At 37.9% G+C, this 26,804-nt stretch overlaps 1 pseudogene; it reads right to left on the bottom strand.

Moving 5' to 3' along the window:
- Window positions 1-259: 259 nt before the first annotated feature.
- The window catches only part of LOC125101665 (uncharacterized), a 40,677-nt pseudogene continuing 14,132 nt past the window's right edge, over window positions 260-26,804 (bottom strand).

The raw sequence follows: 26,804 nt of genomic DNA, 5'->3' as shown, positions 1-26,804 counted from the left end.
TCTATTATGGTAATTGGTTTGTTTAGAATTTCCTTTTAAATTAATTTTTTAAAAATTTATACTTATAAATTATATTCATATTTTCCTTCATTTATGTTTTCATACAGTCTCATGTTCATCATAGTCTCTATGACTCTAATTGCCTCCAGAGCTCTGGTTATTCTTTTATTCTTATTTATTGATTGGTTAGCTAAACGTTATCTCTTTTATTGTTTTTTTCTTTGTTTTGTTTTTTTCAGGACTATGATGAGGCAGTTTATCACCCCAGCATGTGTTCTAATGCTTTTTGTTGGCAACTGCTACCTGTCTAGTGATTCTGTCCAGATTCCTCTGTCCCTAAACTGTCAGTTTGCAGCTCCCATCTTGGTCCTTTTCCACCATTTTCAGCCTTGGTAGGGCTTGGAGACCCCTTTGCGCCATGCTGTTGGAGCCTTGCTGAAGTTGCTGGGCAGGACCCCCTTTCTCTGATGTTCTCTGCTGGTCTTGGCCTTGGAGGCGACCTTGGGCTGCACTTCCCCAGAGGTCCCAATGCTGTGCTCTGGAAGCAGGTCCTGCATAGAGCCAGTTCTCATCACAACGAGCAAGCTCTTTGCGCTTGGCCGGCTTGACAGTGCTCACCCTTCAGGGAACTTCCCGCTTCCCAGACTTTTAGAGGAAGGCTGCCAGAGTCCTCATGGACTCCCGATACTTCAAGTCATCCACAGGAACTCCATGTCTCCTGCAGCCTCCGTGCTGCCCCTCAGGGGACCCTTTCTTTGTCTTCTTTTCATGACAGTGATATGGTTGTTTTTACTAAAACAGCTCTTGAGTTTGTTTACTTATGGAATTTTTTGTTATCCAGTTTTCAGTCTTTTTTGTCAATTCCTTTCTTCTGCTTTCATTTAACCAATTCTTCTTGTTTTCATAATTGAGTTGGGTGTTAGTTTTATCCTTACTGGTTTACTTATACAGGTCCTTAAGTATATGTATTTTCCATGAGTACCATTTTAGCTGGATACAATTGGTTCTGCTAGGTAGAGATACAATTACAATTTTTAAATATTCTTAATTTTTTGGTTAGGAGTTCCTCCAGTCATAAGTTTGTTGTTTTTTTAAAGATTATTTATTTATTTATGTTTGAGAGAGAGAGAGAGAGCATGAGCAGGGGGAGAGCAGAAGGAGAAGCAGTAGGGAGTTGAAAGCCAGGCTCCATCTCAAGACCCTGGGATCATGACCTGAGCCGAAGGCAGACACTCAACCCACTGAGTCACCTAGATGAGCCCCTCCCCTTTCTTTTAATCATAGGTTTTTTAAATGAGTTTTTAATTTTCAGGTAACAGGATTTTTATTCTCTAGTTTTATTTACCTCTGAGCAGAAAATATTACCATCACACTTTCTATTTTAAATATTGGTTAGTTTTTGATGTGTATAATATATACCTATTTTTCTTATGTACTATGAGCACCTTAAAAGAAGGGATATGCTGTTTTCTTTAAAGAGTTTGATATTTATCTACTTATACCCAATTAAATATAAACTATTATCTATTTATATCCAATTAAATATAACACTATTATTTAGTTCTATACCTCTCCTTATTTTTCATCCTTTGTAATTTTGAGAAATAAATTAAAGCTTCCTTCTCCCAATACAATTTTGTCCATATCATATCATTTTTTACTATTTTGAATCTTGTATTTAATGAAATAAAAAATAAATAAAAGGGAAAAATTATAACATCAAAAGCTGTTTAAAAAAAGGACAAAATTGATCAACTTTCAGTATACTAAGACACACTGAGAGACATCTAAAGACAGAGACAGAGAGTGCAAAGTTACCTATCTCAAGTATGAAAAAGGGATTATCACTTTAGGTGCTAGAGGTAATAAAAGAATAATAAATACCAGGAGTATATTTATGCCAATAGATTTGGCAACTCAGATCAAGTAGACAAACTACTTGAAAGACAAAAAATTATTTAAAGTGATTCAGGAGAAAAAGAGAAAATCTGAGATCCTCTGAAAGTATTAAAGATTTCAATTTATAGTATAATAAAGAAAATCCCTGGCCTGAATAGCTTCAATAGTGAATTCCATCAATCATTACAAGAAGAAATAATACAAAAACTACATAAACTCCTTTAGGAAATAGAAGTATGGACATGTCTGAACTTCTTTTATAAAACTAGTATTGCCCTCGTACCAAAATTACATTATAAGACATTATAAGAATCTCCTATGAATAGATATGCAAAGACCCTCAGCAAAATATTATCAATTCAAATCCAACAATCTCTAAAAAAGGTTTTTACATCATGACCATCTACATTTTTCCCCCTCAGGAATCAATGGTTTGCTTCAAGATTTGAAAATCAGTCAAATATAAGTTTTAACATATAAACAAAGGAGGAAAACCACAAAATTATCTCACTAGATGTAAAGGAAAGCATTTAACAAAAGTTGACTTTCACTTATAATTTAGTAATAGAAATGAGCTTCTTCAATCTAATAAATAGTATGCACAAAATACCTACAGCTAACATCATCTTCAATGATTAAAGATTAAAACCTTTTCCCTGGGCGCCTGGGTGGCTCAGTGGGTAAGCCGCTGCCTTCGGCTCAGGTCATGATCTCAGGGTCCTGGGATCGAGGCCCGCATCGGGCTCTCTGCTCAGCAGGGAGCCTGCTTCCCTCTCTCTCTCTCTCTCTGCCTGCCTCTCCATCTACTTGTGATCTCTCTCTGTCAAATAAATAAATAAAATCTTTAAAAAAAAATAAAAAAAAAATAAAAATAAAAACCTTTTCCCTGAGATTGGGGGGAAAAAAGAGAATGTTCGCTCAGAGCTGTTCTATTTCACAATGCAAAGGAAGTTGTAGCCAGTGCAATAAGGCAAACAAGGAAATAAGGAAAGGAACAAAAGGCAAGAAGAGATCACAGGAAGAATGGAAAAAACTCTTCTTACTCTAAGACAATGTTATCATGATCATGTACAATGAAAATCCTAAGGAATCTACAAAGACTCTTATCATTTGTAAGCAAATTAGCAAGTCCACAGGATATAAAGAGAGTATAAAAATCAATTGCATTTGTACTCTGACATTGAAAAATTAGAACTTGAAATTATAATTACTACCCCTTTAATTGTATTCTAACATGAGATAATCACGGATAAATTTAATAAAATACACGCCAGATCTGTACACTATAAATTACAAAATATTGCTGAGAGAAACTAATGATCCAAATTGATAGAAAGGTTATGTCATGTTCATGGGTCAAGACACAATATTGTTAAGAAGTAATTTCTACCCATATTGGCCTATATATCAACATAAAATCAATCAGTACCTCAGAAACATCATTGTAGAACTTGACAATCTGACTCTATAATCTGTACTGGAAAGAAAGGACCTCGAAAGGCCAAACACTGGAGTGCCCCGTTCAAAGTTAATGCTGCTACATCATCAAGAAGGGGATAGACTGAAGGCAGTAGGTCCATACACAAAGAGTTGTTAATGAGTTATATAACAAGTCAAAATTGAGGATTTAACTATAAAAGTAGAATAATTAAGATAATATGGTATTGGCATAAGAATAAATATATAGAATAATGTAACAATACAGAAATATATTCATGAACACCAAATGATTTTGAACAAAAGGAGCCAAGATAACCTAATGGAGAATGGATACTATTTAACAAACAGTAAGGAAAACCAGATAACCATATAGAAAGATAGGAACCTCAACCTTTATGTCACAATACACAGGAAAATTAACTAAAATAGCTATAAACATAAAAAGGAAGCGTTTAAAAATTCTACAAGAAAGATGGGGTGCCTGGGTGGCTCAGTGGGTTAAAGCCTCTGCCTTTGGCTCGGGTCATGATCTTAGGGTCCTGGAATCGAGATCCGCATCGGGCTCTCTGCTTTGCAGGGAGCCTGCTTCCTCCCCTCTCTCTCTCTGCCTGCTTCTCTGCCTACTTGTGATCTTTCTCTGTCAAATAAATTAAAAAAAAAAAATCTACAAGAAAGAGAGGAGAAAATATTTGTGGCCTTGGTGTAGGCAAATATTTCTTACATCACACACAAAAAATCAATACTTGGACTTCATCGAAATTAAAAACTGGCTTTTCAAAAGTCACCATTAAGATAATAAGAAGGTTAATTAGATTGGCCAATTTAATTTTTTAAGTTTTTACTTAAGTTCCAGTTAGTTAAAATACAGTGTAATATTACTTTCGGATGTACAATATAGTGAAGATTGGTATATTTAAATGCACACATGTGCATGGATGTGCACACACACACACACACAATATATGTATTATATATATATGTGTGTGTGTAAAGATTTGTACCCATAATATATATCAATAACTCTTATAACTTGTCAATTAATAGTATACACACACACACACACACACACACACACACATATTCGTCTTTTCCCCAAGTTCCTGCTAATATTTGGTTTTCAACCCCAATTCCTGACACAGAGCTCCGAAATCCTTTAGAATTTCCTGGGTTATAGGAACATCTTTTGTTCTAATAAGGTAACTCTTGGTGGTCTTCATAAATATTCCAAAAGTAGAGAACAAGTTGGTGAACATGACCATGCACCAGGAAGGTGGAGTGCCCCAACTCCACAGAGACAGAAGCTCCTGTATTCAGGACACATCCAGACCTCGCCCTCTGTATCTCTTCATTTGGCTATTCGTTTGTTTCTTTTAAAACATCCTTTGTTACTGTATGGTGACTAACATAACATAATGTAAATAAATAAATAAACAAATAAATAAATAAATAAAACATCCTTTGTAATAAATCAGCAATAGTAAGTAACTATTTTTCTGGGTCCTGTGAGCCAATCTAGCAAATTATCAAACCAAAAAGGGGGCCATGGGAACTTTGAATTTATAGCCAAATCAGACAGAAATTGTGGGTAACCTGGGGACCCACTACTTGAAATTGGCATCTGAAGTGGGAGGCAGTCCTGTGGGATTGAACCCTCAGTCTATTGGTCTGCACAAACTCTGGTTAGTGTCAGAATTGGACTTAATTATTAGGACACCCGGTGTCAGAGAATTTGTCAGTGTGGGAAGAACACCCATACAATCTGGTATCAGAAGGGTTATGAGTAAAGGAAACAAGTACTTTTTTTAAAAAAAATATAACTTAATAAGAAAAAACCTAATAAAAGATAAGTGAATGGTCAATAAGCACATAAAGATGCTTAACATCATTAATCATCAGGGAAATACAAATTAAAGCTACACTGAAATCCAATACACACCCACCAAGATGGCTAAATAAAAAAGACTGACTCTACCAACTTTTGGGGAAGATGTGGATTAACTGGAACTCATATATTGTTACTATAAATGTAAAATGATACAACCATTTTAGAAAAGAGTTGGGAAGTTTCTCAAAAAGCTAAACATACCATAAAATACAAAAATCCATCCCTAGATATTTACCCACGAGAGATGAAAATATATGTTTTTTCAAAATCTTGTTCATACAAAATCTTGTTCAAGGATATTCATGCAGCTTTATTCATAATAACCAAAATGTTGGAATAACATAAATGTCCATCAGTAGGTGAATGGGTAAGCGTATTATAGTAATACCTACAATGGATGTAATCAACAAGAAAAACTAGCTACTGATTATCATGCCACAACATAACTGAATCCTAAAAAGCAGTATGTAGAGCAAAAAAACCATATAAGAGAATAAATACTACATGATTCCATTTATATGAAAGAGTGAATATAAAAAATTTAATCTATAGTGACAGAAATTAGGTTAGTTGTGTGTCAGGGGTCAGGGTGGGGCTTGGGACTGACAGTAAAGAGGCAGATGAAACCTCTTGAGATGATGAAAATCTTCTCTATTGTGATAATGGTTATGTTTGTCAAAATTCATGAATGCTTATAATGGAAGTTTTTCACATAAAATACTTGATTTTTTTAAAAGTGAAAGTGGGTTTTTGTATTGGAATTGGTGGTGATTTTGTATGTGAGTGATGGATTTTATATAAGGCACTTGATTTGCAATGGGAGATTTTATCAAGGAAGTTCTATTTGTATTCGGATGTTTGAGTGTAGAGTACTCAGCTGGTCCTGATGATGTTCACTGATTTCCTCTCCCCACACATAATGGTGAAGTTGAGCATAAGAGAGCCAAGCTTTGGGGTGCCTAGGTGGTGTAGTCGCTTATGCATCTGACCCTTGGTTTCACTCAAGTGATGATCTCAGGGTCATGAGATTGAGCCCTGTATCAGGCTCCACACTCAGCGTGGAGTCTGCGTAAGATTCTTTCTCCCTCTTCCACTGCCCCTCCCCACCTTCTCTCTTTTTCTTTCTCAAATAAATAAAATCTTTAAATAAAAAATAAAAGAGGGCCAAGCATTAACATAAGCCAGAGAGATTGTTCTGAGGCATTCTCTCTCAGAGACCTTTAAATAGTACCTCATTTCTCTTAAAGATTGTGATGGTTAAATTGTGATTGGGCTAAGCGATGCCCAGATAGCTGGCAAAATACTATTTCTGGGTGTGCCCATGAGGGTGTGTCCATGAGTGAAGAAGATTGCTGTTGAAGGCTGATAGAACAAAAAGGAGAGGAAGCGTAAATTTGCTCACTTGCTCAAGCTGAACAAAAAAAGGCAGAGGGGTGGTGAATTTTTCTCTTGCTTGAACTGGGACACTGATCTCCTGCCCTTAGAAACGGCGCTCCTGATTCTCAGGCTTTTGAGTTTGCACTGTAACTACAACATCACTTTCCTGGGCCTCCAGCTTGCAGAGGGCAAACCATGGGCTTCTCGGGTCCCCATAATCATTTAAGCTAATCCTTCATAATAAATTTCTTTCTGTATATATCTGTATGTATACTATTGTTTCTGCTTCTCTGGAGAACCCTGATGAATACAGACATACAGGAAACCCACTGTTTGTTTCAATTCAAAGGGTCCTATTTATTCCTATGGAAAAATGGAGTTGTACATCGTATAATGTTATCCTTTGTACAGGTTTATATGTATATATCCATATATAATTTCACACTTTCATTATGTTTTCATTTTATCCTTTCAGTGTGTCTTTTAATTTTTATTTTACTTTTTAACCAGCTAAGCCTATTGTGGGCAACATTGTTGAATGTAATTTTCTATACTATGTAGATAAGAATGGTGTGGTGTCCGGATATGTAAAATACATTAAATCTGGGGGTTCTAAGTTCTCCTCCTGATAAATGATAAGTCACTTAGTTGAAAATAGAGTATCTTAGGTTATTTCACTATAAGTGGATATGGAGGTTAAATAAAGTTATTTCTAGGTTTCTACTTCCACAACAAAAGAGCAGAGCCTTGAACTTTTCTTCCTAGTTATTCTCCACTGCATTTTCCTTACAATTCATGCATAACTAAATGTATTATTTCAAGTAAGCCGGATCTGGGTTCAGTTTCTAACTTTATCCCTTGTCCTGGCCCTTGAGTGAGAACTCTCTAATTTCTCAACTCTCTCTTTTATTAGATGGAAATGATAATGTTACCTTTCATGAGTGAGAGAGAATCCATAGAGGTTGGGCATATCAGTAAGGCTTCACGGAGTTAATGACATTTAAAATTCCTTAATTCATAGGTAAGTTATCAACAAATGGGATGAAGAATGTAGCATTTGAAGCAGAACACTGTTCTCAGCAAAGGAACAGAGGTAAGAAATTATAGGTTATATTTGACAGCTATACCGGTTTGTACATGGAGTGAGAAAAATTTTCAAAGATTATTTATTTATTTTGAGAGATGGGGGGGGAGAGCAGCAGGAGGGACAGAGAAAGAGAGAGTGAGAGAGAGAGGGACTCTCAAGCAGACTCCCTGCTGAGCACAGAGACTGATGTGGGGCTCCACACTATGACCCTCAGATCATGACCTAAGCTAAAATCAAGAGTCAGACGTGCAGCCAACTGAGCCACCCCGGTGCCCCTAGAATGGGAAATTTTTAGGAGAGTTGTGAGAGATAAAACTATAGGAAGGCATTGAATGCTAAATCACAGAATTTGGATTTATATAATCACTAATGGGGATCAACAAACGTCCTTGCCCAAGACAGGGATTGATCAGAATTCTCCTTTAAGAAAAATATTCTCGTAATGATGAAAGGAGTACCTGGAGCTTGAGAAAGCAATTATCAAAATCAAAGAGTGTGGCAGTTAGGAGTTTACATAAAGCAGAACATCAAATGTAAGACACCATCAGTTGTAAGATGCATCATTAGTCTACTTAGTAAAATGAAAGAACGGGAAGGGCTGCTAATTAAACTATGACACAATACTAATACATCACTGATTGTGAGACATATTCCAGTTTCAGAGATGTTACTATTGGAACAAATATGTATGTTAGAATTGACAAAATATGGTATAATGGTTGTAAAGAAAAGGAAGAAGAGAATAAAAGTTTTAACAGAATCTGCTAACTGAATTACCAAAAATAGAGTGGGCATAGAAGGAATCAAACGTGGAACTGAGATTTTTAGTTTTACTTCTTAAAGCTAGTATCAAAAAATGGTTATTGTGGTACCATTAGAACATCTGGGATGTTGTGGATCAAAGGGCTGGGAATGTGAGACAGAACTTGTAGGCATAGTCGTTATTTGAGAGTGATATTTGAATATCACATACTTAGGAATAATCATTGAAGTCATGTGAATATGTGACCTCACTAAAGAACAAAGAGTAAAGAATGGAACTAAGGACAGAAAGGTACATTTTTGCAGGAGAAAAAAAGAACAAAGAAAACATAAAGAAAAAGAATTAAAGAATAGAAAAATAGTCATTCTAGGATAGGAAACCCAAGTTAGGGAAGAAAAACATTTCCAGAAGAATGTGTGTTGATCATTAGAGTTAGAGGCTGTAGAGTGGTTAAGAACGAAGGAAGCCAACCATTGGGAACAAAAAAACATGGTTCTGTTTCAAAGTTAATTAAGTGAAGTTAAGATTTTACGTGCTGAAAAATATTCTCAAAGAAGCATGCTGAACAGATTTTATGTTCTTTTCTTTTTTGAGAACTTTCCAGCATTTAAGAGGGACACATTTTGTTTTAAAAGCTAGTATATAGGTGTTTAGAATCTGCCCCACATTTTTAAAAGCTAATGCATGCAATTTACCAGTAATCTGAACCAAATCTGAAACATAGCTGTCATAATAACTTCTCCACTTCCCAGTACTGCAGATGGTCATTAGAATTTTCAAAGAGAAAAAATAAATGTAGCATCCAGAAATATAAAAACAGAGAGCAAAACATTTCTCCAAATGAATAAATAAATATTAATATGACTCATATTACAAATACTTCCTAGCAGAGGATAAAGATATATGGCAAATATTCTTTCAGAGCCACAAGCTCTATTTCATCACACCTTCTCATAGGGAACATATTTTCACTGGAAGGAAATCCCTCATCTCGTGCCCAACTCCTCACTTATCCCCAATAAAACCTGTTAGATCACATGAAGGAAGATTGGAACTTTCTGGGTCCCCACGTGCATGGACCTCTCTTCCTCCATGCCAGTTTTTTGTTTGTTTTTGCTTGTTTTTTTATTTCACAGCATGTGTTGTATTTCTCAGTGAGAAGAATAACCCAGCATCCCAACTCATCTATTGTTGGACATCATGGCCTCTGAGGAAATTGTCAAACTAAATGCATTTCTAGGACCATGCCTGGGAAAAGGGAAGGGGCTAAGAAGAAACAAATCACTGTATTCAATGACTTCTACTCTGAACATTTTTATGTTGGCAAAATCATAGTAAAATGAGCAACAAGGAAAGCCTCGATGTAGAAAATTTAGGCTCAAAAAGTTGGGATGAAAACTAATATTTGTTGAACCTTTAAATATGAGCCAAATCCTCTACTAAGTGTTCTAGAGATATTCTTTTATTTTATTCTCAAAACTACATTATGAGATGTATCTTATTGGTCCCAATTTCCCAGGTTCTGATACTGAAGATGCAAGAGATTATTTGTCTACTGTGTGACAAATCAGGATTCAAATCCAGGTCTCACTCCGAAATTCATGACTTTTCTACAACACAATGTTACCTGCTTGAATAATGGGGAGAAGTGAGTCCTGAGACTCAAAGCTGTGTTTGGAACATATTAACAACCAGTTTTTCTGAGCTGATTATGTATTGAGTGCTCAGTTTTCATTTATTTTTTTGCCGTCAGTTTAAACAAATTTCACCTTCCCACCATGCGCTTCTGTGTCAGCACTCACCTCTCTGCAGTAGAGAGACACCAAAGTAGCCAACCTAGGATTTAAAGCTAGTTCACACTTTTATTTTTATTTATTTTTTATTTTATTTTATTTTATTTATTTTTTAAAAAGATTTTATTTATTTATTGTCAGTGAGAGAGAGAGAACACAAGCAGGGGGAGCAGCAGTTTCCCCACTGAGCAGGGAGCCTGATGCAGGACTCGATCCCAGGACCCCAAGACCATGACCTGAGCTGAGCTGAAGACAGACACTTAACCGACTGAGCCACCCAGGCACTTTTAAATAGTATAAGATTTTATCCACACTTTTAAATAGTATAAGCTGCTTCTGTAAGTTAGATAAAAGTGGTTATTGTTAGCTATTTCTATTTGCACATAAATAATAGCTTAAAGCTCCTTCAAATTATATATATATATATATGTATATATATTTTAAAGATTTTATTTATTTATTTGACAGACAGAGATCACAAGTAGGCAGAGAGGCAGACAGAGAGAGGGGGTAGGAAGCAGGCTCCCTGCGGAGCAGAGAGCCCGATTCGGGGCTCGATCTCAGGACCCCAGGACCATGACCCGAGCCGAAGGCAAAGGTTTTAACCCATTGAGGCACCCAGGCGCCCTCAAATTATATTTTTAATGGAGTAAATGTGCCCTAGCACACAGTTTTTCTTACAAGAACTCTTCGACTTTTTCTGTTCTATATGCTGCACATTAACTTTTGACAAAGAACTATTAAAATACAGCTATCGTATCTCAAATGCCCACCAAAAATAATATTGGAAAGTGGCCCCTAACCTCTGACACAAAGGCAACAAAATCTACTTCCCAATATTATTGTGAATATTAAAGATGATTTATTCATTCAAAAATGGTTTGTCGCGTACCTGCGATGTGCCAAGAATAGCTCTGGTTAGGTAAATTGCCCAGCAACATGCATGGCACAGACCTGGTGCAGAGTAAATAAGGGCACAGTCCTCACCTCATAGGACCCCAAGAGAATAGCCACGCAACTATTAAAGGGACTGCTCATGACTTCTGAGAGGTGTCCTTTCTCCTTTGTCCCCTGGTAGCACAGTGACCACTGAAGGGCAATGGTTCTCCCATCAACAGAGGCTCTGCCTTGTCTCCTTGCCCTGTAGCTACTCAACTGGGTCACACAGTGCTGTGTGAAGGACCAGCATATTGGCTTTTATGTTATTTACTTCTTCACAGCAGGCTAGGATTTTTATGCCAAAGCCCACCAAACTTAAGTACTTACACATGCAGTGGCTTTAAATATAACCCAAACAGAATATTTTTAGCCATTTAGAGCCTGCCTGCTTTGCTTACCCCGGGAAACCGTACCCAACATCTGCTAATCATAGATAAGTCAAACTAAGTACGCACAAACAACAAAAAAAACACTCTGAAGAAACTAGAAAGTTGCTGTTCAAGGAGTATGAAGTTTCAATTATACAAGGGAAAGGTTTGAGGGTATTATTTACATGCAAATAGAAATACCTAATAATCAACTGTGTTTATCTAGTTTATAGCAGCAGTGTTTATATTGTATTTAAAAGTGCGAACTGGGTTTAAATCCCAGGTGGCCACTTAGTAACTAAGGACTTGGCCAAGTTATTTACCTTCTCTAGGCCTCAGTGTTTTGATCTGTGAAATAGAATAACATTTAGGATAACCCATGTAAAATTGCTGATATTTGACAGTTTTTGAACTAGAAAGAGGGCAATTTCATGTAGTTTCATCTAAAAACTAACTCTAATATGTATGCCAAGGGGATTATAGAAATAATATGCAGAGAGCATCTAGCACACTTCCTGGAATATATTCAAACCACGATAATGTTCTCTCATATTTCCCCTCAATTCTCCATGGAGGATGCTAACCTTTACATATAATCTGGTCTTAATTTTCTGTGTTAGTGAAGATAGCCAGGGGATGGAAAACCAAATACTGCAAGTGATAATCATAATCTCTTAGAGCTAAATTGGACCTTAGGTGTGAATTACTCCAGCCTACTAATTTTTTAGGTGAAGAATATGAACTTGGGCACTAACAGAGAACCCCTTCACCATCCTAGATTGGGATCATGATATATAAACCCCCAATTATTCCTATAGAACCAGTCCATCTGCTTGTCACAGAATAACTCTTAACTCAAAATTTAAATGCCAAAACATGTAAGAGGGACTTTTGGTGATCATTTTAAAGTTTGAAATAGAATTTAACATCATTGGCAGTTTAGACTAATATGAATATGCTGAACATTATGAACTGCAACCATTTCACAAGGTTTAAGTCATCAAGAGCATTTATTTAAACACTTAGAGAAAAAAATCCCTACAATAGAGCTAAAACATTAAATTAGCTCTAATTAAACAATATAGACCTTAATACATTGTCCATGCTAGTTCCTCTAAATTTCTTCCCCTTCTGTCAACTATTCATATACCTTTAGGACCTCCTAGGTAAACTTAGTCCACGTAAACTTTAAAATAATAATATAATAATATTCACAAAATCTTTAAAATCCCTTTTTGATTGTAGGCATGCTATTGGTTTATACTCTGCTACAGTGTACATACAGGCTATATCTAAAATAAGAATACCAGCTGCAGGAAATAGCAGAGTGTCATGACCACTTCAATTAAGAAGTATAGTCATTTGTTAGCTTAATTAAAACTCTAGGCTTTGATTCAGAAAAGTGTTGACTAAAATTCAGCCTCAACTAGACTCCAAATTGGCAAAAAAGCAAACATGTTTATATATGGTCAGTAATGGCAGACAGCCTTGGAAAAAATTGAGTTGAAAAACAAGGAATTATTTCCTGGTGTGAAATGTAAGCATACTATAATCCATTTTTCCTCCGCTTACACCCATCCCTGGTATTATTATATAGCCTATGGAATTCAAATTGCATTGCAATCTGTTTTTTGCTAATGTACTGTGCCAAATAGGCCAACAATGCAGAAACATAAAACTACACTATAGCCCATTTTAATAAAGAGTAAGTCATTGGCTAGGTATTTATCCAGAGTAGTAGTGCTGGTGTTCATAGACAAGGGACAAGTTAAATGGAACAAATTAAGAGAGAAAAAAGAAACAAGTAAAAGATTGCCTCAGACATGACTGAATAAGGCCACTAAAGATTCACAAGCATAGCACTACTCTGTCATTTATTTTCCTACAGTGTATTCAAAGGTTTTCCTAAGCAATCCTGGTAGTAGTCATCTTTGCTTCCACTACACTGTACTCACTGCCTTGCCTAGCTGGGGATCAGTTTATTTTCTTCTGATTAAATTTACAAGAATCATGCAAAAACAATTGCACTGTGAGTTTTGCCTCTGATACTCCAGTCAACCAAATGTAAAAGTGGCATATGGCACAAAGGCAAGCTGCAGATGGCCCAACAGCAGCCGTGCACATCTGGCACGAGGCTGTTTGAGTTGTATTTGCCAACTTGCCAGATGACTCTTTCTGGAGAAGAGCCCAATAAGAAAAATTCACTCATCTTCCTTCTTCTACGGACTCAATGCTTTAGCCACTCTTCTCAGCCTCATCTGTATAGCCCAAACAATCACAGATTCTCAGCCCTTCTAAAAGAGAAAGGGAAAGGGGGCAAAAGAGTGAGAGAGAGAGAGAGAGAAAGAAAAACCCACAACCAACAACTCCATTTCAGTTTGATTGTAAATAGTATCCAGGTTTTCTGATTTTACAACCTCTGTGTAACCACTTCAGAGCTTTATCTTCGGGAGCTAGTTAGATGGTCTATAAAATGGAAGAACATTTGGTGCAAATGTTTATGCAGTGGTAAGAATACATTGATAGAATTCAGGAATATCAATCTCCCTCCAAAAGCTTTGCAGCTAGATATTGGAATCAAGCTGTCAAGATATTTTCAATCTAACTCAATTTGATACCAGGGGTCCAACTGGAATAGATTGTAAAGAAATCACTCTTTTGCTACAAAAATTATTTTATCTTGTAGGTAATTTACATGTTCTAGGGAAAGTGTACATGCTCTCTTTAAGTATGAACTATCTGTATAAGATGTCAGCAGGAGTCATTTTTGCTAATCTCCTCACATTTCTAACTCTCTCAAATAATTTGCATTTACCTAAACATACCATGATGTAGCCTATTTTCCTACAGTTGCATATACTTTTCACTCTATCTGAAATATTCTTCTACTTTTTGACTTAACACCATCTTATTCATCAATCAAAATTCAAAATGTTACCATCTCTAAAAAGATTTCGCTTCTTCTTCCTTTTCACCAGCTCCCCAAAATACCTCCTTTGTGTTTTCATAGTGTTTTGAATATGACTTTTTTTTTTTAATGTACTCTCCTAGTTTATCTCCTTGATTAGTGTGTTGGTTTGTGATGGCTGCCATAACAGAGTCTCACACACTAGGTGGTTTAAACAACAAAAATTAATTTTCTTATAGTTCTGGAGGCTAGAATTCAGAGGTCAAGATGTCATCATGGTTGTTTTAATGAGGTCCTTCTCTTTGGATTTTAGATGGCCATATTCTCCCTGTGTTTTCACACAGTTTTCCCTCCACACATGTTAACATCCTAATCTTTTCTTCTTACAAGTTCACCAATCATATTGGATTAGGGCCCACCCTAATTACCTCATTTAAATTTAATTAACTCTTTAAAGACACTCTCCCCAAATACAGTCACTTTTTAGGGTTGGGACTTCAACATATGAATTTAGGGAATACACAGTTCAGCATGTAACAAGTAGGTTATGAATACTTTGAAAGTAAGATTGTTTTAGTTACTTATACATTTCCAGTTTCTAGCACAACCTTCATTGGGTACCTTGAGAGTAAGATCTCGGATAATTTCTTTTAGGAAAAATGGAAGAAATGGAACTTGAAGGTAGGTCCAAATCCATAGGGAGGATAGGTCTTAGGGTGGACATGTATATAGATAGCATTAGTGTACAAGATTCAATTAATGACCTAGGAGGCCTGTTTACTCATGCTGTTAGCTGGGCAAAGGGTAATCATAAAAGGTATATGTGAAGAAATTATGGTCACTGGGGGGTAGGGTGGGTTCAGCCACAACTACTGGGAAACCAGGACACAAACTAGCAAATGCAATTCCTGAAAGAAAAGAAGAGTGAGTCAGGAATCCTAACACTGAAATATAACACTATCATTGGTGCCATTGTCTCAGGACATGTGGTCCTCATCAGTCAGCTATTACCATAGGATGCTGTGTAACAAATCACTCAAAATTCATGGGCTTAAAACAGCAATCATTTGTCCTTACTCAGGTATCTGTGGTTCAACTAGGGTTTTGGTAATCTACTGGGGCTAAATTGACTATACTGTGGCTATATTTGCTTCAAGTTATTATTGTGTCTAGACTTACTTCCCCATTGTGGGAAGGATCAGGTCAGGTCTGCATATGTGGAGCTCAGGCTGTACAGGCAGCATTTACCCAGTAGAAGTTCTTCTCATGGTGATAGCAAAAGTACAAGAATGCAAGCTCAATCATTTTAAGATTTTGTTTGCATTTTGTTCAACATCTCATTGGCCGAAGCAAGTCACACAGTTGAGCACAAAGTCAAGATGAGAAGGGAGTTCTCTCCACCTTTAGTGGGAAAGATAACAATGTCACATGGAAAAAACCACAGATATGAGAGTGGTAAACAATTGGGGCCAAAATGCAATCTACCATAAGCCCTCTGAGGTCTTGAGTATAACTTTACAGAAGAAAATGAAGAAGTTGACTCTCATTCACTTTGTAGATTGTTTTACCTTTACCTAAATAACCCTCATTTTAAAAAAGGAGAAGAAACATAATTTTCAGATAATATACAAAGAGATTTATATAATCATTAACACAGAATTATACAATCTCTCCTCAATTTTAGCTCCTTCCCAAAACAATACCTGCACGTGGCTAAATCCTTTGCCACATACAGATCTCAGAATAGTTATACTGTCTATGTTGGATATGCTACTGTGTGCTCTCACAGCACTCTGAGCTTTCCTGGTCTTTGAAAATCTCCTGCTTGCTTCATTGCAGAGACAACCAGGTCCGTGGCTAGGTTGTTAAGTGCTTCGACCTGAACATCTAACAGTATCTGGCACAGAGCATGTATCAGGTGTATTTGTGTTGAATGAGAAGGAGTGATGTCCTTGACTTAGAGATAGGCTTCTCAGAGTTAAGGAGTAACTAATTCTGGAGGACCAAGGTGAAAAACTTGAATATGGATTCAGAAATTTTTTTTAAAGATTTTATTTATTTGTTTGACAGACAGAGATCACAAGTATGCAGAGAGGCAGGCAGAGAGAGAGGAGGAAGCAGGCTCCCCACTGAGCAGAGAGCCAGATGCGGGGCTCGATCCCAGGACCCCAGGATCATGACCCTAGCTGAAGGCAGAGGCTTTAACCCACTGAGCCACCCAGGTGCCCCTGGATTCAGAAATTTTGATGAGAAAGAATATTACTGTATCTTAGAAGGGCCCAAGCTTAAGTCCCGCATCTCAGTCAAAAGGACTCCTAAAGGGTAGATCACAAGGCCTCTGGATACAAAGTGAATGCAGTGACTTTTAAGTTCACATTTTAAGTTCACATTTGGGCCCTTCTGGTCTATAGAATAATGCTTTTTTTTTTTTTTTCATCATTATACTTCTTTACTATGGCATATTAGTGTTCCTTAGGATGAACTTTTGGATCTGGATTCTTGGGATCAGAACATATAGGTTAAACTCACTTTGGGGAGGTCAGGAGAATGTCTGAAATTGAATTCAGTTATCTTGTTAATGACAGAAATCCTTCTGGCACTAGGAGCTAACTGAGGTCTATGTCTGCTACTTGAGTGAAAACCCCAGATGATGTGTGTGTATGATGAACCAGCGGAGGCAGCAGCCAGTTTCAAAGGTGCAGAGGCTGAAGCATTGGTCCCCTTGGGAGAGATCAATAGGGATTCTGGAAAACTAGTAATGTTTCTAAGTTCATTACCTTTTAATGTAATAGGTTGTTGAAAAGCACTAAAATAAAATAATGAAGGTCATATGCTAAAACAACAATGGTATTCCAATTTTTACCCCCCAAAATATTGTTAAAGGCTTGTTTAAAGATAATGCTCAGTTTGAGTTGCTTTGAAGTGACCAGGCAGCAGTGTTAATTGGGCAACTGAATAGAAACCAACAAGACAGAGGATCATAGGGGAAGGGAGGGAAAATGAGACAAGATGAACCAGAGAGGGAGACAAACCATAAGAGACTCTTAACCTCAGGAAAGAAACTGAGGGCTGCTGGAGGGGAGGAGGGTGGTGGGAGGAATGGGCTGGCTCGGGGATGGACATTGGGGAGGGTATGTGCTATTGTGAGCACTGTGAATTGTGTAAGACTAATGAATCACAGACTTCTACCCCTGAAACAAATAATACATTATATGTTGAAAGAAAGAAAGAAAGAGGAAGAAGGGAAGGAAGAAACCATCCAAACCTCTCACCACAGCTTTTCAGGGCCTCGGTGATCTGCCCTCTTGGCCTCACCAGCCCCTTCTTATCCCAGAAGTATTTGTGTTCTCTACAGTCTAGAGACATGAGTATTGGTCTGATCCCCTGAAATTCAAATATACCAAATTCTTTCTTATCTCCCCTTTATCATTACCGTTTCCTCTACCTGGAATGTTTTCCCAAGATATTTTCCAGTGGTGTCTCCATCTCCCCATTCAGATTTCTGTCCAAATGCCACCTGCTGAGAAAGGCCTTCCCTGACCACATTACCTGCACAGTTTCTCTATTGCAGCCACCCTTGGTTCCTTCACTGGATTTTTCTTCACAGTACCCATTGTTCTCCAAAGTTCTCTTGTTTATTGATATATTTCTTGTTTATTATAACATCCCCTTCTAGAATAGAAGTCCCTTGAGGGCAGAGAGCCAGTAAATATCTGTTGCATGTATATGCCTGAATGAACAGAATGATGTAAGCAGACTCTGCTATAACACTGACACTGAACTTGAGATCATTGGTAGAAGGTCCCATATCAGACTACTGCCATACCCTATTATAGGATTGATCTCAAAGTTTAGAAGAGTTAGTTAGAATGATTGTTAATAAAATATTGATCCACATATACAGAACATTTACATGGGTCAAGTACTCTATGAAGCACTTTACTTACATTAACATTTAATCTTCAGATAAACCTGTAAGTTAAGGTACCATTTTACCTCTATTTTATAGGTAAAAAACACTGGTGGTTCCAGTGATGAACCTACTTGCTGAAGGACTTTTGGTAAGTAAAGTGTGCAAGATAAGATCCAGAGATATTTTACTTAAACTATAAGCCCTATACTGGGCTGCCTCACTACCCACAGGTAGCCCCTCTCGGTATGTTGCTTTTCTAACAGCTATTCCACAGAGGATGTAAGTAATTATCTCATAGTTTTCCTTTTGCTTCCTTCCACTCTTCCTTTTCCTCATGCCGCAGAGGACTTGCAATCTAGAATAAATCTTACTTCATATTTCCCTTTCTGTCCTGGCTCATTATGACCTTGAAGGCCCATGGAGTTTCTGCAGATCTCTCCTTATAGGTCCCTAAATCCTTGCAACATACATTTCCTTTTCTGTCTGTCTATTTTGGTTACTTCTGGCAGTCATGCTTTCCTTGCCCATTACTCATCTTCTGCTGTCACCGACTATTGCATTCATAGAACATTCTAACTAAATTTATAATCTCTTTAGTACATAAAACTAGATTGTCCATATACAAATCGAAAATTCCAATTTACTAGTTGATTTACTTTCTGTTTTTGAAGACTTTAATATTCCCATCAGAGTTAGAGCAGTTCAAATAACAAGAAACATCTCCCAGGTAACCTCCACGTTTCTAATTTTCTGTTGTGATTATTATACTTGGCATATCCTCGGACATTTCAAATTCCTAAAGTCTACATGAAACAAGCATGTCTGTGATGACAGGTTTGGGGCCCAAATAGTTTCTTCTTTTCAGTGTGTCCACAGAAACATAATGATGAGCAAAGCAGCAACTAGCACACCAATTATCTAACCAGACATAGGAATTAGGCTTAGAGTCAACAGCTACAGTAAAACAGCTGGATCTGGTCACAACTAGGCTATATTCCTAGAAATTATGAATCGTGGCCTTGGAAAATGGTGCCATGGAATAGTTTTTTTGTTTGTTTCTTTTCCTCTAGGAGTTCACTTTTTTTCTTTATTTTAGAGAGAGAGAGAGAGAGCATGAGAGAGTGCACAAGCAGAGAGCAAGGGGGAGGGGCAGAGGGAGAGGGAGAGAGAATCTCAAGCAGGCTCAACACAGGGCAGAGAGGTGAGGCAGGGCTCAATCTCGCAACCCTGAGATCATGACCTGAACCAAAATCAAGAGTCAGATGCTCAACCAACTAAGCCACCCAGGTGCCCCTCAAGAGTTCAGTATCTAGCGCAGTGTTCTTTATACTCAACATATCCTAGTTACACAATAAAAATATATTGTTTGCCAGGCAATACAATTGAGATTCAGCTGCATGTTAGTGAATTTGTTCAGCAACTGGTCCCTCATTATGACAGAAGTTAAAATAAATATTAGCTCCAATCTATGTATTCTTGAATTCACAACACTAAAAGCGTGCCTATTCCTTACTTTTGGCATATTTTCACATGGTTGCTTTGGCTTGTATTTTTTACATGTGGCTGGTTAAATATAAAGTGGCATGAAACTCAGAGTTAAATAAATAACAATCGAAAGGGCAAACCAAAAACAGTTCACAACAACAGGGCTTTGTAAGGAGGTAGCTTAGTGGTAATTGAGACATGGGTTAGAGAACTGCTTCGGCAACCACTGCCTCTGGAGACCCATCTATGTTCTAATCAGATTTGATCTTCATACAAAATGCCATACACGAAATACCATGTGTAGGAAGGTCTAAGTTCATGACTTTGGTATTAATCCCGTACTAAACCCACGCATCAAACTCCATGAACTTTAACTGAAATGGGGAAAGACAATTTCAGAACCTGCCTGTAGGTGGATAATTTATGATGTAGTGAGAAATAGAGGACTTCCTATACCTGAGCAACACAAGGGCCACCTTTACTGTCATCAGTTACTTTTGTACAACACTGGGGTCAACCTCTGCCTCCAATTACTCAAGGGCAAGAACAGAACTGGTAGCAAGAAAATCAACAGATCCTCAGAGGTTGTAAAGCCAAACCTGGAAGGGGACTAAGCTGTTAACGCTGGTCTCTCTATCCTCTGCCCTGCATGCCAGGAAAGCTCTGCAACCTTAAGAAACTTGCAGTCAGACTTTCTAAAATTCTGATCCTAACAGAAGGCTCTGAGTTCAGTTCTCCTTATCGTATGCAGAAGTCTGGGGAGCAAGTGCAGCCCGCTTGGAGTGTGGCACACCTCTCTTTTTTTCCTTCACCTGAAGCAGGGCTGAGGCAGGCCAGGAGTATCTGAATGAAGAAATTCTTTTCAGAGGGGAGAAGTTTCCCTCACCAGCTCAACAGGACTTAGCTTTTCCCTAAAGAAGCTGCTGAATGAAGAAATCCTTTTCAGAGGGGAGAAGTTTCCCTCACCAGCTCAACAGGACTTAGCTTTTCCCTACAGTGAGAGGGGCAGATTGTGAGTAAGACAAAGTGAGTAAGACAAAAGTTAGTTGTGACTCTGCCAAAGCACAAGCCCAGTGTTTTGTCCATCGCCATGGCCGGTTTTCTATCTGCATTGTAAGGGCTTGGTCCTGGATCAGGAGATGCTGACCACATCTTCTAAGTCATTTGTTGGTCACAGTGCTCCAACATCAAGGGTGTCTCTTACTCCTCGATTCAACCAGAGAATCTTTGAACTTATTAGATTTACATAAACAGGATCCCAGGTAAACTTTTATTAGAATCGAAGTTGGATGGCTTAAGATTTTGAAAATCATTGCAGAAGTGGGAGCTCAAATTTTTTCTTTACTCCTCACACGTGTTCCTCTTGAAGAAATGGCCAAATATGGTTCTAAGAAGGCAGTGAAGCCAGTTTGTAGGGAAGTGTAGCTGGTAGTAAATGGAATTATACATTGAACTTGAATGAAACCACTCTTTTGGGGGAAGAGCTCTCCCTTTTATATTTAAAATGGAGTTGAGGAGGTTAAGAAGGAAGATGAGATAAGGGTACTTCCTACTGAAGAAGCCTTATGGGACCAGGGTGGGGTTAAAGGCAGGAGACACAATGAGGGCACTCCAACCTATGTGAGATGAAGATCCCTTGTCTTCTTTCCCATTTTTTTCTTCCTGATTTTAGGGTGAAAACTTAGGGCAAAATCATGTGCATATTTAGTGGACAAAGGAAAGGTTTTTTCCGCCTTTAGGCTGGGCCATTATGTAAGGGAAGTAAAAGTGCAATTGAGGCTCACTTGTGATTTAGTCCAGCTTCATTGGATAAAAGATAAGATAGGGATTGGAGTTCAATGCTCTATCTAGTGAAAATGTGAATGCACATTGCTGGAGTGTCTCCTGAGGATATATAGCTCACGGGTAACAGCAGATATGACAAGTTCAAGATTCAGACTGCGGTTTCACACCCCCAGGGATCTTTCCTTCTAAGAAATATGAATAATAGAGTGTTTTAAGAGGCAGAGATCAGGATTTTACAGAAGTGAGTTACACTCTTTCTGAAATGCCCACAATGGTTAAAGACCTTCCTAAGGGACAAACCTAAGAGGGTAGTCCCCAAGCAGATGTATTTTTAGGAAGGATAGATAGCTAAATATGTTTTCTTGCCTTCAGCAATTTCTTCTGAACCTCATAAAAGATTTAAATGCATCTGGCTGTGAAACAAAGATAGAAAAGCCTGGAAGTCTGCAAGGATTGAAGACTATGGTCGACATCTACCATATCCAAATTTTAGGCTGGGCTTTTAGGGACCTTGGTTTAGGAGAAGCAGGACCTGGCAGATATCACTGCTGTAGTCTACTCAGTCCACCATAACAAAATAGCAGAGACTAGGTGGTATAAACAACAGAAATTAATTTTTTCACATTTCTGGAGGCTGGAAGTCTGGATCAGTGTGCTAGCACCATTGGTTCTGGTGAGAGCTTTCATTCTGGTTTATAGACAGCCACCTTCTCAGTGTGACCTCTCAAAGCAGGGCTGAGGGCGGGGGTGAGAGGGACAGAAAAGAAGTAGGAGAGAGAGCAGCCACAGCAGGAGGAGGAGAAGGAGATAGAGAGAACTCTGTCTGGTGTCTCTTCTTAGAGGACACCAATTTTATCATGAGGATCCTGCCCTTGTGACCTCATCTAAACCTAACAGTGTCCCAAGTGCCCCATCTCTAAATATGATCATCTCGAGACTTAGGGCTTCAACATATAAATTTGGGAGAGAGATAATTCAGTCCATAGCAGAGGGTTTCTGAATATAATATTGCTCTGTATCTATAAGCACAAAAATGCCAAATTTATTATAATGAGGCAGTAGGAAGGTCCTTAGAAACAGGATTACACCTTTAAGAGATGCAGCATAACGCAGTGAATTAAACATGGGTACTTGGAGCTAGATAGATTTGTCTTGAAATCCTATTCCGGCTCTTGTAATCTCTGGGATGGCAGAACTCTGGACTAGGGTAATACTAATTCCTACCTTAGCAGAATTATTGTGAAGATTAGTGAAATAAAATACAAAACCTCTAGCACCACGGCAGGTACTGTTACTACTCATAAATATTAATTCACCCTTCCTCCTTACATCAGTTAGAAATGTTTTAACACAAATAACAGTAGCCTTGTCACTAAACACACTTTAATTGTCTCTCAAAATTAACAAAAAGTCTGGAAGTAAAAAGATCTTAGCTTAGAACAGTACCTCAATAATGCCCTCAAGGACTTTCTATATTTTCTTCACCCACCTTAGTGTTGTTTTATCAGACAAGAGCATCATCAACTGCCCCAACAGAAAAGTGTATGCGCTTGTTCCCAGGTTGCTTGGTATACTGTTTGTCACCTCTTGGTCACCAGATGGCCAGTGCAACCCCAAACATGATACCTATATTCCATAAAAAAGGGGAAAACGCCAGGACTACCTCTTTATTTTATCAGTAAAGCAAAAGTTTCTCAGGAACCTTCCAGTGAATTTCCTCTTAATGCTTCCTTTGTCAGTTAGTCACCCTCCCTGGAAAGGAGCCCAAAAAGCAGTAATGCAGCTCTCCAGCTTCTGTACTGGACACGGCATAGGAGAAGGAAATTAACAGTGGCTGATAGATTAGCTCTCTGTGGTAGGCAGAATTCGAAGGTGTCTCCCACCCCAGTTCTGGTATACAGCCTCCAGCGTATACAAACCTCTCAGTTATACTATCAAACTCTAATATAAGTACTGCTAGGAAGGGATTTTTACAGATGAAATTAAGGACCCAAGTCATCTGAGTTTAACAAAGGGAAATTATCTGGGTGAATTTTTATTTAATCACATAGCCCTTTAAATAGGAGTCTAGATGTCAGGGACTAAAGAAACTGAGGAGAATGCCAGGCACCTTTGCTTGTGGGATGATAGAGGAGGCCACGTGACAAGGAATGTGGCACCCTTTAGGAGTTGAGAATCGCCCCAGCTAACAGCAAGCAAGAAAATGGAGACCTCAGGCTATAAACACAGGAAGTGAATTCTGCCAGTAACAAGAATGAGTTTAGAAGAAGATTGTTTTTCCCCCAGAGCCTCCAGGCAGGAACTCAATTCATCTGCTGTCTTGATCTCAGCCTTGAGAGACCCTGAGAACAGCCATGCTGTGTTGTACTTCTGACCTACAGAACTAGGAGCTAATAAATGGGTGCTAGTTCCAAAGCCACCAAGTTTGTGGTAATTTGTTACACAGTTTTAAAAAACAAACACAGCATCCAACACTGCCCACCACATCTCCTGATTTTACTTTTAAAGTATTCTCATAAAACATATAACAAGTGATATTTATTTAATCGAAGTAATTTAGGAAAATAGTGTGTGGTGGAGAGATGAGAAATACTTTGAGGAAAAAGATTTGTTTAAATCAGCATATTGAAAAGAGGCAGAAGTAAGCTATAGTGAGTTTTGACTGAAGTCTCTAGTTTGGAACAGTTTGAGCCTTAAACTTGAAAGTGACAGGAAAATTAGATATTTAGCAAGTAAATTAAATTTTCCCAGAAATAAGGAAGTTCTAAAACTTAATCCAAAGGATGGCATTGTTTTCCAAAGCAACTACACCATCATTTGTCCCAAGAGACACTCAGACATTAAACAAAGATATGAACTTGGCCATTCTGGCTTCACTAAAAAGGCCTTCTCCATTCCTGCATCTTGAAAGGCACTTTATTAATTACATTTGCTTAGATTTTGAAGAAAAAAGAGCTTCAAAAGTCACAACTGATTACCTGATGCATCCTCCTCCTGATATTATATCTATACAAAATAAAATGCTGAGTGAGAAAATTGTTGAATATCTACCAAGATAAACAGGTAGAACCTATATCTATGTCAGATAAGTAGATCACCATGGGAGTCTTCAACGTTTATTCAGAAATGGAAAGTCACACCTTGATTGGATAGGGTCAACGAGAACTCTGACCCCATAACATCCGGGGCAGGTGAGAGTTAGGTAAACCTTCCCTTTCATTGAAAAAGAGAAAATAAGCCAGATGTGCCCATCACCCAAACCCTGACATCTTACAGAAGACCTGGTCATTTGTCAGAATGACATCAGGATACTTTGAGGAGAGTGTGAAGCCTAAATATCATCCAGCACATTAGGATTCTGGAAGAGAAAGTAAAAATCACCCTGTCACTTTGGTGGAACTGAAGGCTAGAAAAATTAGACTTCCTGATGATTAATGTTAGAACCTTCAGCTTCCACTCTGTCACCTACTTCTGTGGAATCTGGGTTTACACCGTGGGCAGGAAGAAGCAGTTAAAGCATGCATCAAGGCAAAAACAGAACCAGCTTTTAAAGAAAGATTGCTTTAACTCTTCAAAGAACCTCCCCTTTCACATACATCATGTCTCTTTCTGTGGCTGGCTCAGATCAGCGAGTATAATTAGACTGAATCTCTGGTGGCAGGGCAGGTGGCAGCTGAATGGCTAGAAAATTACACACTTTGCCTTTACACTGCCAGAAGCTCCCTTTTCCCTGTTTCTGACTTTGTTCTTTGAAAAAAAAAACAAAAGTTTTCTTCAAAAAACAAATTTAAGTAGAGCTGCTTTCAAAACATATAAAATAGCTAATATTGTGGGAAGGGAGTCCACAATAGAAAGTCTTGTTGAATATGATCAGTGACTTAATAAAATGTAATATTAATACCAGCTAGACAGGGTAAGGAGGAAAAGTAGTGATATCAATTATACATGAATTATTTCAAGTTCATTTAAAAGTCTAATCATCCTTCTTCCTTGTATAAGTTGAAGGTAAGATCTTGATTCTTAGGCCCTTAAGTAAGCATGTTTATTTTTATCTTGGGGAACTTTAAGAATTAGCTAAAATTATGTATCCTCTCTGGAAGAAAAATGCATGCACACCTATGGTATATAGTACCAGGACCTAGAGAATTCTGGAAACATTGGTTTCAAATCTTTCTCAATTTGATTTATATTCATTATAGATTAATAGATTTTAGGAATCCAAAAATATGGGAAAGATATAACTATGAAAGAACAATCCCTTCCTTCAGGAAGTGTATATCACAAGGTGGACAGATGTTCAAATGTGATGGGTCCCTTCTCAGAAGTAGAATCTAAGGTTGTTGAAGGTGGGCCATGACATAAGTTAAGGAAGGACTTCTTTTTTTTTTAAAGCAAGCTTTAAATTTAAAAATTATTGAGAGACCAGGAAATTACTTAAGCAAAGGGTTAGATAAGGCTTTATTAAATGAAGCAAGCAAACAGAGAGGATGGTTATTTGGATGGAGCCAGGGGAAAGAACAAAGGATATATAAAGATATACAAAAGGGCACTAAAAGGGTACTCTGAAACCAGGAAAGGAATTTATTGCAAAGAGCAACAGATGGACATGTGAAAACTATAAAGGGTGAGGATCATTTTCAAAGTGTTGTCCAAAGAAAAAAGCAGAGGAGTTAGAAGAAATGAAGTTGATGGAAAGAAACTTTTTGACTTGACTAAACCAAATTAAGAAACACGAGGCATGGAATTCAAAAGCACACAACAAAGCTAAAAAATAGTAAGAAATAAGTGTCAGAGGACTGAGGGTATGATGGATTAATAGCTACCATGATGATTTTTACAACCGCAGTCATTATACTTCTTGACTCAGGGATGCAAGACCATGGTCCAGACATGACCCAGGGGTTGGGGGATGGGAGTTGGAGAGTCCCTTCACTGTTCCTGCTTACCTGGAAAGCTTACCTTTCAACAGAACACTTTGAGGGGTCTCCAGAAAACCTGTGTTGCCATAAATATTCCCTGATATCCATGAGATAGCCTCAGGTCTCTCAGTTCTTTCGCAAACAAGGATCCATGTACCACACCAAAGGAAGGATTCTTGTCCCTGAACCTATTAACTTCTCCTCTTAATCTACTGGCTCACTCTCTGGTTGAAGTTAGTTTCA

The sequence above is a fragment of the Lutra lutra genome, chromosome 6 (assembly GCF_902655055.1).
Source record: "Lutra lutra chromosome 6, mLutLut1.2, whole genome shotgun sequence".
NCBI classification, from domain to species: domain Eukaryota; kingdom Metazoa; phylum Chordata; class Mammalia; order Carnivora; family Mustelidae; genus Lutra; species Lutra lutra.
Note: the sequence above shows the minus strand (reverse complement) of the source record. Positions and strands in the feature narration are given on the sequence as shown.